This window comes from Cebus imitator, unplaced genomic scaffold (genome assembly GCF_001604975.1).
Source record: "Cebus imitator isolate Cc_AM_T3 unplaced genomic scaffold, Cebus_imitator-1.0 Scaffold461, whole genome shotgun sequence".
Classification (NCBI taxonomy): domain Eukaryota; kingdom Metazoa; phylum Chordata; class Mammalia; order Primates; family Cebidae; genus Cebus; species Cebus imitator.
In genome coordinates this window covers 227,195-236,332 of record NW_016107776.1, presented here as the reverse complement: position 1 = coordinate 236,332, position 9,138 = coordinate 227,195, and the positions used below count along the sequence as shown (strand labels likewise).

The 9,138-nt window shown below is 48.3% G+C and overlaps 1 protein-coding gene across 2 annotated transcripts in view; it reads left to right on the top strand.

The window, feature by feature from the left end:
- DGCR8 (DGCR8 microprocessor complex subunit) overlaps positions 1-9,138 on the top strand; it is a 33,103-nt gene that overhangs the window by 17,996 nt on the left and 5,969 nt on the right. The gene's annotated exons all lie outside the window — the stretch shown is intronic.

Here is a 9,138-nt window from a genome sequence, read left to right as displayed (position 1 = left end):
TTTTTGAGATGGAGTCTTGCTCTGTCACCCAGGCTGGAGTGCAGCAGCTTGATCTTGGCTCATTGCAACCTCCCCCTCCCAGGTTTACGCTGTTCCCTGCCTCGGCCTCCTGAGTAGCTGGGATTATAGACACCTGCCACCACACCCGGCTTAGTTCTGTATTTTTAGTAGTTCTGTATTTTCTGTATTTCATCTTGGCCAGGCTGGTCTTGAACTCCTGACCTCGTGAGCCACCCGCCTTGGCCTCCCAGAATGCTGGGATTATGGGCATGAGCCACCGTGCCCGGCCAGGTTTTCATTTTTTCCTTTTTTTTTTAAAGAGATGGGGTTTCACCATGTTGGCCAAGCCGGTATTGAACTCCTGGCCTCAAGTGATCCACCTGCCTCGGCCTCCCAAAGTGCTGGGATTACAGGTGTGAGCCACCGTGCCTGGCCAATACAGTCTTGTTATAGGTCTATTGAGATTATCTATTTTTTCTTGAGCCAGTATTGATCATTTGTGTTTTTTTTAAGAATTTTTTCCCATTTGATGTAGATTATTTAATTGATTATCATATATTTGTTTCTAGTATCCCCATATGATCATTTTTTATTTCTATATGGTTGTGATGGTCCCTTGCTGTCATTCCTGATTTCAGTAATTTAAGGCTTCTTTTTCTTGGTCAGTAAATTGTACACTTGATGATCTCTCACAGGTCTCTGAGGCTCTGTTGTTTTTTTTCTCTGTTCTTTTTTCTCTTTCTCAGAGTGGATTATTTCAATTGTCCTGTCTTCAAGTTTGCTCCTCCATCTTCTGTCTGCTCAGGTTCTGCTGGTGAACCCCTCTAGTGAATGTTTCATAATTTCTATCTCTTTTTTGAAATTCTCGATTGGGTAATGCATTGTTTGTATACTTTAATCCTTTTTTTAAAAAATTATATATATGTATATTTATATATATTTTGGTACTTTTGGGAGTGGGTGGAGATGGGATTTCGACGTGTTGCTGAGGCTGGTCTCGAACTCCCAGGCTGAAGCAATCTGCCCACCTTAGCCTCCCAAAGTGTTGGGATTACAGGTGTGAGCCACCGTGCTGGCATTATACTTCAGTTCTTTAGACATTAAGGTTACTTAGTCCTTTGAGCGTGTTTTCTGTAGGTGATGTAAAGTCTGTTTCTGGTAAATCCAGTCCTCAGAGAAGAGTGTATATTAAACTGCCTTTCCCTTCATGAGTGGGCTGTCTCTACTTTGCTATTTCTTTTCTTTTTTTTTTTTTTTTTTTTGAGAAGGAGTCTTGCTCTGTCACCCCGGCTGGAGTGCAGTGGCATGATCTCAGTCCACGGCAACCTCTGCCTCCCACTTTCAAGCAATTCTTCTGCCTCAGCCTCCCGAGTAGCTGGGATTTCAGGCGCGCACCATCACACCTGGATAATTTCTATGTTTTTAGTAGATAACGGGGTTTTGCCATGTTGGCCAGGCTGGTCTCGAACTCCTCACCTCAGATGATCCACCTGCCTCGGCCTCCCAAAGTGCTGGGATTACAGGCATGAACCACTGTGCCCAGCCTCTACTTTCCAATTTTTTTTTTGCATGTCCAGAATTTGTTGTTGTCATGGAGAGTTGGACATTTAAAATGTGGCAGTTCTGGAAATTAGATTACCTTATCTCCCCGAAGTTTATAGTTTCTGTCATATGTCCTTGCTCTCTATTTGTGACTGCATCAGTCTGCTAGGGATGCTGTAACAAGGTATCATAGACTGGGAAGCTTACATGACAGAGATGTTTAGTTTCAAGTTCTGGAAGCCAGAAGTCCAAAACGAAGGTGTCAGAAGACTAAGGGAAGGCCTTTCTCCGTGGGTGGAGGCTGGCGGGCTTCATTCCCTTTTTCCTGTGTGCATGCTGGTCATGCTGGTCTCCACATTCCCCATTTGATAAGCACACCTGTCACACTGGATTAGGGCCCACCCTAATGACCTCTTTGTAACTTGATGTTCTCTGTAAAGACCTTGTCTCCAAATACTGTTGCATTCTGAGGGACTTCAACATGTAAATTTGGGGGTGAAAATTTACCTCATAATAGTGACTTTCCTAGATTAATTTTGTGAAGTGTGGATTCTTTGTGATGACCACTGAATACACTGGCCCTTTAGCTACGTGGTCTCCTGTCGCTTGGACAGGGATTTTCTTAAATTCTCTGACCCAGTAAGTCTCCCGGCTTGTGTTGAGAGCTGTGGGCCTGTGGGGCTTACCTGGCATGCTCTGGTGGCTTCCAGCTGCCTTGGCCTTTCCCTCCCACCTGCACAGAGCCTCTAGGCCAGTCAGCTGGGAGGTTTCCTGGGCCTGCACCCAGCCATTCCCAGACATATGCTAGAGCCTTTCAGAGCCCCATGGACATCTCCAGCTTTTACTTCCTGGCTTCTTGGCCAGCCTCTTGTTTGCCCCACTAGTGCCCCAGCCTCCAGCAGCTGCAACGTGAAACAATTGCCACTGATTGCTTTGGACAAATGCCCTGAGGAACTGAGCTGTTTTCAGTGATCGAGGTCAAATAAAGACAGGTGGGTGGCCAGGGTAGACCCAGCAGTGACAGTTCTCTGGGCCTGGCGCCTTGAGGACCGTTCTGCATTGTATGGTACCACAGAGCTGGGGAGAAGGGCTGGGAATGGGGCGACTTAAGATGCCAGCAATGCTTTGTTCTTAGCAAGACTTGCTTGTCTTTCTTGAATCAGCACTCCTCAGATTGTTGAAAGCCTTTCTTTAGTTTCCAGGGTTCTGAAAGAATTGGTTCTGACCATTTTTGCTTAGTGTTCTTCTTGCTTTGATGGGGAGAGCAGATTTTGTAGGTCCTTATTTGGCCATTCCAGAACTACTTTAGAATGGGTTTTGTAAAGTTTTCTTATCTTTGTGAACTGGTGCCATTATAAAATATGGTTAAGTGTCCATGGTAGTACTAACTTGATCTTAGGTTTCTCCAGCTCCTGGTTTCAAGCAGTCCTCCTGCCTCAGCCTCCCAGAGTGATGGGATTACAGGTGTGAGCCACCATACCTGGCCTCGTGCTCTCAAGTTTCTGAATGTTTTGTGTGCTTTATGTAACTGCTTCGTCATGGACAGGCTACAGACAGATTGCAGACCACAGTTGGATCAAGCATGGTCTCCAAGTACCAGCTGCTCCAGGAAGAGTCACATTTGACTTTTTTTTTTTTGGGATAGGATCTTGCTCTGTTGCCAGGCTGGAGTACAGTGGCGTGATCTCGGCTCACTGCAACATCTGCCTCCCAGGTTCAGGAGATTCTCCTGCCTCAGCTTCCTGAGTAGCTGGGACTACAGGCATGTGCCATCATGCTTGGCTACGTTTCGTATTTTTAGTAGAGATGGGGTTTTACCATGTTGGCCAGGATGGTCTTGATCTCTTGACCTTGTGATCAGCCTGCCTTGGTCTCCCAAAGTGCTGGGATTACAGGTGTGAGCCCCTGCACCTGACCACATTTGACCTTTATTTCTGAGTGACCCAACTGTGGGAAAGATGGCTTCCAAGGCCCTCCGGGGAAGCGCTTGCATAAACCCCAGCCCACCAAGACTCTTAGCATGGATTATTGCAGATGATGGTGCTTGAGTTGTGTAGGTCTCATGCCACCTTCCTGTCTGAGTAAAGGCCCTGCCTGTCCTTTGTTATGGGGTGGTGGAAATGTCCGTGAGCCACTGTGGGTTCTAGTGCCAGAGAGGGCCCAGCTGGGAGTCAAGTTCTCAGCCTCCATTCTAGGGCTCTTCCACTCTAGGGAAATGGAGAGGCTGTCTTGAAACTACTTTGCCAAGTAGTCTGAAGAGGTTTCCCCCGGTGGAGAGGGACATGGAGATAGGGCGTGTGGTGGCTTCTGCTGTAGACTCCACTGCCTGGGGCTTTTTCCACACCCCCTGCACTCCTCCCTTGCTGCAGTCTGTCTGGAGCTAGTGTCAGATTTCCCCAGGTAAGGAGCTCAGTTCCAAGGGACAGCCCCACTTCCTATGCCATCTACAAGTGGGGGCCCCTGCCACCCAGCACGGGACCCCTCCTTGGGCTTGGCAATTTACTAGGGCTCAGGAAACTCAGGGAAACATTTTACTTATGAAACTTATTTTTTATGAAGGGCTGAAAGTTCCTTCCCTCTAATCACACATTTGATCTTTCTGGGGAGCCCACCCTGAGCCACCTCCTCAGCATAAGCTCTGTGGTGTGGTCGTTTTGAATCACAAAAGACAAACGCCTCAGGAAATCCTCAGGGTTTTAGGAGGTCTTTTCTGGGAACCTGAGAAAAGACCCAGTGTTTTTATGATACCATGCCTCGGTTTAGTGTTCCTTTTCTATGTGCCCCTCCTGAGAAGCTTTTTGACCCTTCTGATTTGTGTGTATGCAGTCTGATGTCCCCATTTTAAAATCTGTCAGAGGGGAAAGTTGCTTTTCCCTCAGTTGTAGAGTGGGGGTTTAGACAGGGGCAGCTGCCTCCTGTTCCTGGGAGTTTCCTATTTGCTGGTCCCCTCCCACTGAGCAGGCTCTCAAGTTGTGTCCCTGCCCCTTGCCCCTCCCAGCTCCCTGTGCAGAGGTACCAACACCTGTCCTTGGACTGTCCCCTGGACAGCCTGGGCCATCGGGTAGCATCCCCTCCTTGTGTGGACTTCAGAGGTGGGGTTGACATACGTCCAGGAGGAGCGGGTTGATGGCTGAGGTGCCGTGGCCACAGAGTCCACCAAGGGCTCTGGGTCCCTGTGCCATTGCCAGGAGGGAGAGGCTTAGTGCAAAGCGTGTGTGCTGCTTGACTAAAAAGGGAAAAAGGAGGAACAGAACTGGCATCATTTCCTTTTCCTAAAATTTGTGGTGATCTCTTATTGATATTTTGTTGCTAGCTGTGGGTTGGTGGTTCATGGCTATTAAATTTAGGTATCAGTGACCAAGTGTTTTCATTTTTTTTCAACTTATTTTAAAATTTATATAAAGTTAAATTCACTTTTTGGTACAGTTCTATGAGTTTTGACAAATGCAGAGTCATGTAGCCAACACTACAATCAAGGTGCAGAACATTTCCGTACACTCCCACATTATCCTTTGTTGGCCAAGCTCTCTCACCTGTATCCTCTGGCAGGCACTGAACTGCCCCTGTAGTTTTGCCAGCACCAGAATGTCCTCTCATTGGAGTCACATGGCAGGTAGCCTTTGGACCTAGCCTCTGGCGTGGCGTGGTGTGACAGGTCTGTAGTGTGGTCATTTGTACTCCTGAGTGCTGGCCATCAGGTGGCTGTGCCCCTTAGGGCATCTCTCCATTCTCCCTTGAGGGACACTGGCAAGTTTCTGGGTTTTGGTGATGGGCAGTAAGGCTGCTCTAAGGCCTCCAGGTCTGTGTGTGATGGGCGGATTCATTTCCTTCAGGTAAACCCCTGGTATGGGGCTGCTGGGCCATGTGGCAGGTGCATGCTTACCTTGAATTGCCCTTACACCTTTCTCAGTCACTGGGTGACCATGGAAGTGTCTGTTTCGGGGCTCTCTCTTTTTTTTTGGAGACAGGGTTTCACCATGTTGGTCAGACTGGTCTCAAGCTCCTGACCTCAGGTAATCCACCCGCCTGGGCCTCCCGAAGTGCTGGGATTATAGGCATGAGCCACCGCGCCTGGCCTCGGTGCTCTCTTCTGTCCTTTAAGCTGTGTGTCCTTTCACTGATGCCATACCTTCCTGATGACTTGAAGTCTTGGAACGAGAGAGTGGGAATTCTCTGACTTTGTTGTTATTTCTCAAAAAATTGTTTAGGCTATTCTAGCTCCTTTGCTATTCCATGTAGACTTTAGAAACAATTTGTCAGTTTCTATAAAAAATTCTGGGCCAGGTGTGGTGTCTCATGCCTATAATCCCAGCACTTTGGGAGGCTGAGGTGGGTGGATCACCTGCAGTCAGGAGCTTGAGACCAGTCTGACCAACATGGTGAAACCCCATCTCTACTAAAATACAAAAATTAGCTGGGTGTGGTGGCGCACACCTGTAATCCCAGCTACTCGGGAGGCTGAGGCAGGAGAATTGCTTAAAACCAGGAGGCGGAGGTTGCAGTGAGCCGAGATCGTGCCATTGCACTCCAGCCTGGACAACAAGAGCGAAACTCCATCTTAAAGAAAAGAAAAGAAAAGAAAAGGCCGGGTGCAGTGGCTCATGCCTGTAATCCCAGCATTTTGGGAGGCCGAGGCAGGCAGATCACAAGGTCAGGAGTTCGAGACCAGCCTGGCCTACATGGTGAAGCCCCGTCTCTACTAAAAATATAAAACTTAGCCAGGTATGGTGGTGGGCCCTTATAATCCCAGCTACTTGGGAGGCTGAGGCAGGAGAATTGCTTGAACCTGGGAGGCAGAGGTTGCAGTGAGCCAAGATGGCACCACCACACTCCAGTGTGGGCAACAGAGTAAGATTCCATCTCAGGAAAAAAAAAAATTCTGCCTGCATTTTGATTGGAATTGTATTTAATCTGTAGATCAAATTGGGGTGAATGGATATCCTAACAATATTGAGTTTTCCAAATCGTAAACACAGTCCATCTGTCTATTTATTCAGGTCGTCTTTGCTAGTTTTCATGGGTGGTTGGCAGTTTTCAGCACACAGGCCCTGTGCATAGTCTACTAGACTTATACTTAAATATTTTAGGTGTGGCACTGTGGTGAATAGTACATTAGTTCTGATTGATTGTTTATTGCTAGCATTAGAGCTAGAATTTGTTTTATTTGTATTCATTTATTCTAGTAGTTTTTCTGTATATTTCTTATCCAGTTTTCTTTGTTAATATAGTTAATTATGTTGATTTTTAAAAAATGCCATCCTGGGATAAGTCCTCCTTGGGCATGGTATATATTCCTTTTCATGTGTTAATGGCTTTAATTTGCTAGTTCCCTACTGTGTCTGTGTTCATCAGGGATATGAGTGTAGTTTTTGTACCGTTGTCACTTGGTGTTCATGTCATGGTGTGGTTAGCGAAGTGGGAAGAAGCCCTCCTGAGTTTTTCTGAAGGGTAAGAGAGAGATACAGAATTGGTATCATTTCTTCCTTAAAATTTGGGCCTGGAGTTTTCCCAGTGTGAAAGTTTTAAACTACTAGTATATGAACTACTAACTATAACTATGACTACTCTGAACTACTGTTGAGTTTCTTGAATGGGTGTAGGGCTGTTGAGACTACTGAGATAGTTTGTGTCTTGCCAGGCATTGGTCCATTTCATCTAGATAGTGGAACGTAGAGGTGTCGGGCGTCTGTTGCTATCCTTTGGCGTCTGCCAGGCACTGATTGCTCAGGTTTCTCCTATGCTGTTTGTCAGAAGCAACAGGAATTTGCCTGCAGGTCCCTTCTGCCATTCGTCTGCTCTTATGAGCTGGAGCCTCCACCTGTCCTTGGTGGATTAACCCTAAGTAGCACGTGTGGCTCAAGGCAGCTTGGTGCAGGGCATCCTGGTGTAGGTCTTTTGTCAGAAACTTCTGAGCGTGCTCTCTAGCTGTGTGTGTGCCAGCCACGGCCTCAGCTTCTCCAGGGCCAGTCCCGAAGTTGTGTGGGGTATGTGGATCCTTGGGTGCCGAGAGCACTGGACATTGCTAATTGGTCAGCTGCTTGGCCAGACCTTGAGGTTCCAGGGCCTGATTTCTTGGTAAGTGACCTTCCCTGAAAAAAGACCCATGTTGATTTGTGCATTAGAGAGGAACGGTGTCTTCGAGGATTTGTTGCTTGCCAGCCTCAGGGCTAGTGTCTTACTCTTTTTTTTTTCTTTTTGAGACGGAGTCTTGCTCTGTTGCCCAGGCTGAAGTACAGTGGTGCGATCTCGGCTCGCTCTAGCCTCCGCCTTCCAGGTTCAAATGATTCTCCTGCCTCAGCCTCCTGAGTAGCTGGGACTACAGCCACGCGCCACTGTGCCTGGCTAATTTTTGTGTTTTTAGTAGAAATGGGATTTCACCATGTTGGCCAGGCTGCTCTCGAAATCCTGAGCTCAGGTGATCCACCTGCCTCAGCCTTCCAAAGTGCTGTGATTACAGGTGTGAGCCACTGTGCCCGGCCAACGCCTTCCTCTTCCATGCACTTGAAGCAAGTTGGCATTTTTGCTGCTTGCTGGTGGCATTTTTGCTGCTTGCTGGAGCGGTGAGGGCAGAGGAGCTGCCCGCTGCCCTGTCTGTAGGGCCAGCGTCCCTGCAGAGTGGACTTGGCACACGGTGGAGCCTGCACAGCAAGGCGTGTGAATCATTTAATTCTAGGCTTTCTCAAAGCCTATGGGCCATGCAGGCTCCAGATCCCTGCACACCCCTCCAGAATAGGGCTGGTGGGGGAAGTTCTGTGTGGGTGTGGCTGATGCCTAATCTCCGGTACCTCAGAGTGTGGTCTTTTTTGGAAAGAGGATGGTTGCAGATAGCATTAGTTAGGTTAACATGAGATCACACTGAAGCAGTATGGTGGGGCCCTTCATCCGGTGTGTCTGGTGTTTCTCTAAGAAGAGGGAATAGGAGCAGGGCTACTGGGCCATATGAAAATCAGAGCAATGCTGCCATAGCCAGGGGATGCCAGGGCCGCCAGGAGCTGACAGAGGCTCCCTAGAGACTTCTGAAGGAATACGGCCCTCCAGAGGCCTCGATTTCGGACTTCGGGACATCAAGAGAATAAACATCTTGTCCTAAGCCATTTAATTTGTGTTACGTTGCCACAGCAGCTCCAACAGGGAGGTTGTCCACGCTCTGGAGTGGGCTGGATGGCGTCTTTCACCCAGGAGGAGCTCTCAGCTTTAGCCAAAGGCCTTGTCAGGGAACGTGCAGTGGGCGCTGTCTCTGCACCTCAGCCCGGTGCAGCTTCCCTACACCTCGCTGTGCGGAATCTCCCCATTCCCTCTAGTGTAACTTGGGAATCTTGTTTCCCTGTCTGCCTCTCTTGCCCTTCCCGTGTGTGTTCTCGGGTTGGCTGCAGAGCCAGGCTGATGACACTGTTGGAAACTAAAGTGGGCCAGACCCCTGCTGGCCACCTGGGGCTGGGCTCTGTGTGGCTGTATGGGGCTTCAGCTGTTGGGGAGCTGGGCCTTTTAAGGCCAGCTTTTGGGTCTGGCTTACTTTCCCTCTCCTGTAGCCTCAGTTGTGGCGATGGTAAAGGCTCTCTCCAAAGTTGCTTTATCTTTAGAGTTCTGAGAAGGGTG